A 3,348-nucleotide genomic window follows, 5' to 3' on the forward strand; every position below is an offset into this window, starting at 1 on the left:
AGGCTAGACCATCCAATACACATGTGTAGTCCTGAGCGCGAGTCTCGGGTTTCTATGGGAACTGGAGCTTCTAGACAGCTCATTGCTTAGAAGCCGCCTTCTAAGCAAAGAGCTGTCTAGAAGCTCCACTTCTGCCATAATGTACATTGCAGTTTTCACCCAAAAATGAAAATTAAGTCATTAATTACTCACCCCCATGCTGTTCCAACCCCGTAAGACCTTCGTTCATCTTCGGAACACAAATAAAGATATTTTTGATTGAATCTGAGAGCTGGATCAGTCCTAGATAGACTGCCTAAGGGACTGGCTCTTGACGGCCCATAAAGTCATTAAAGAAAAGGTTTAAATATTCCATGTGCCTACAGCGGCTCAATTATAAGTTTATCAAGCGACGAGACTACTTTTTGTGCGAAAAAAACATAAATAACGACTTTATTCCACTATTTCATTACTTCCTTATGGGCGCATGCGCGAAAACTGAGACGAGGACGTTCTCATTCGTCTACTTCTTGTTACCGGCTGCTCACCTCTTAGGAGTTTTACCGCCCCCTACCGTATAAAATTGTGGCAGTAAGCGATATAGGGTTTTACTTTATATTTTCCAGTGATAATTGTCGACTACGCCACCCTGAATAATTCAGGGAATATCTAAATAACCCAGCAATTTGCATTAGGTCACAGGTTCGTGTGTGCCAGGAAGGTCAGAGACATGTACAAAGAATTTACAAAAAATAGTTTTTATTAATATATAAAAGAGTTAAAAAATGGTATGTCCTTGTAAAAAATGAGCGCACAGCGCTACATGCACAAATAATGGCAATTGACAAAAGGTGTCATCACAGCGGGCAATATATAATGGCTACATCAGCAGTCCTCTACCCACGAGGGTAGGAGGAACAGCAAGAAACTCTACAAAGCTCAATTTACAGGTAATACAAACAAACAATATACCAAACCACCAGGCCGAGTCTGCCGACGGAAGGACCACTTAATGGCTTTTCCAAAAGCACAATCCAACTCACGCACACACACGTCACCGTGCACCAAATCACACACACACAGGCACTTCAAAAGTGTCACCCACTGCAACACCACCGCTATCACCATACAAGAGAAGGTCCTTCCGCCTGGCCACCTCAGTTCCTGAGAAAACAAATAAACTGAGTTTAATAAAAAAAAAACACACAACAATGACCACAGAGAAAATAAAAATAAAATAATCAAGGTCGATAAGGATACGCACACATTTAGATAAAAGCAAAATCTAAACACTATTCACACATTAGGATTCAAAAAAAGATGTACAGCAAAATCGAGCTAATGTAGTGCACACACACCCACACATCGGCTCTCATACAAAGGACAGACCGATTATAACTTTGCGATTGCTTTAGAAGTAAAGGAAGTAGACGATGCAAATCCTGCTGCTGGCCCACGGCGCGATCGCAGCGTAAACACGTGGTTCTCAAATGTACTCAGGTTATTTTGAGCGCAATTCACTGCAGAACGGGAAGAAGATCGTACTGAAGACGAGAGCAAAGAACGGTCCGGAGAATGAGAGAGGAGACCCACGCCTTAAAGAAAGCGAGATGTTACTATTGCTCTTTTACTACAATTTCCATCCATTTTACATAACACTTACCACAAGAGAATATTCCTCGCATACAATTCCCTCTGGCTACTGTTTACAGCAATCATCAAGACCGCTGATTAACTGGGATACAGGAAGCAACACATTAATGGTAACATAGCGACCCATTATTACTGCACCCCAGTACTCAATACAGAGACAGAACCTACCTGAGGGGTGAACAGACACTCACTCTGAACTCATAACGTGCACCGCCGGAAAAGTGCTGATTGACAACTACAATTTGAAAGAATAATATCAGTAAGGTTCCAAACACCGGATTTAAACCAGACGCGATCAAAACATACCTGAGACGCGAGTGAATGACGCACGCAGGGAGGCGGAGTAAAGACGCGACGCATCTCCGGACACAGCCAACCCGCATTAAATAGATGATACTATCCCCTGATAGGATGCCGCAACTGTCAATCACTTAACTAATAATGTCACAAAATGATGATCCATATATAAGGCGCTCCGGATTATAAAGGAACACTGTCGTTTTTTGAGAAGATTAAAGGCTTTTAAGTGCACCTTATAGTGCGGAAAATACGCAAATTGAAAAGCGTATGTACAGCGCGCATCTTCCTCTGCTTGTAAACAGAAAGTTTTGCGCTTCCAGCTATATCAGCACATCATCTTATATGGTAGGTGGCGGTAAAACTCCTAAGCAGTGAGCAGCCGGTAACAAGAAGTAGACGAATGAGAACGTCCTCGTCTCAGTTCTCGCGCATGCGCCCATAAGGAAGTAATGGAATAGTGGAATAAAGTCGTTATTTATGTTTTTTTCGCACAAAAAGTAGTCTTGTCGCTTGATAAACTTATAATTGAGCCGCTGTAGGCACATGGAATATTTAAACCTTTTCTTTAATGACTTTATGGGCCGTCAAGAGCCAGTCCCTTAGGCAGTCTATCTAGGACTGATCCAGCTCTCAGATTCAATCAAAAATATCTTTATTTGTGTTCCGAAGATGAACGAAGGTCTTACGGGGTTGGAACAGCATGGGGGTGAGTAATTAATGACTTAATTTTCATTTTTGGCTGAACTAACCCTTTAACCTTTCTATATTTGTTCATTTCAAGTTAATGAAAGTTTAAACATGCTAATGTGGATATCCTTTATATAGTTCTGTTGTGTTTGTTTCATGTTTGTTTTGAGAACAGAAACAACTCTTTACCTCACCGTAATTCTTGCACAACTTGTTACATTCTAAAACAACATTCAGATGCAATAAATACTACATTAAGGCAATAGTAAGATAGCATTATGCATGACTCTCAATAAATATTAGAGCATCACTCTTAGGCTGAATAACTCGTTAGACCTTTGCCAAAAGTGTGTCTGCATGCATTCAATGATTAGAATATAAAACTTACAAAATGTTTATCATAAACTAGCACTAAGACCTAGAATCTGCCCTACCTACCTTTACAGTCAGGAGCCACTACTGGTAGTAACAAAATGCCGATTTGGTTATAATTGTCCTGAAATGATACTGAACTGGGTAGTTATACATTTATAACATGAGATGGTTTTATATAGACAAAGAAACAAAATTATGTATGTAATATTAGCTAAGTGGCAAAGCTAGCCTGTTTTTAAAACCTTGAAAGAAAGGGAATGATGTGCCATTAGTCCTGCAGAGGGCATTATTGGGTCAATGTATGATCAGTGAATGAAGCATTGAACAAGTTTTGTGCAAACCTAATTAAACACA

At 40.3% G+C, this 3,348-nt stretch overlaps 1 long non-coding RNA gene across 1 annotated transcript; it reads right to left on the bottom strand.

Moving 5' to 3' along the window:
* Nucleotides 1-726: 726 nt before the first annotated feature.
* Nucleotides 727-1,951, bottom strand: LOC148978585 (uncharacterized). The gene is made up of 2 exons (XR_016169027.1): nt 1,801-1,951; nt 727-1,714 (listed from the first exon to the last, which is right to left on the bottom strand). It is a non-coding gene; the product is annotated as an uncharacterized LOC148978585 (long non-coding RNA).
* Between the last annotated feature and the right edge of the window lie 1,397 nt (nt 1,952-3,348).

Source organism: Pimephales promelas, chromosome 6 (genome assembly GCF_988280905.1).
Source record: "Pimephales promelas chromosome 6, fPimPro1.hap1.1, whole genome shotgun sequence".
NCBI classification, from domain to species: Eukaryota; Metazoa; Chordata; class Actinopteri; order Cypriniformes; family Leuciscidae; genus Pimephales; species Pimephales promelas.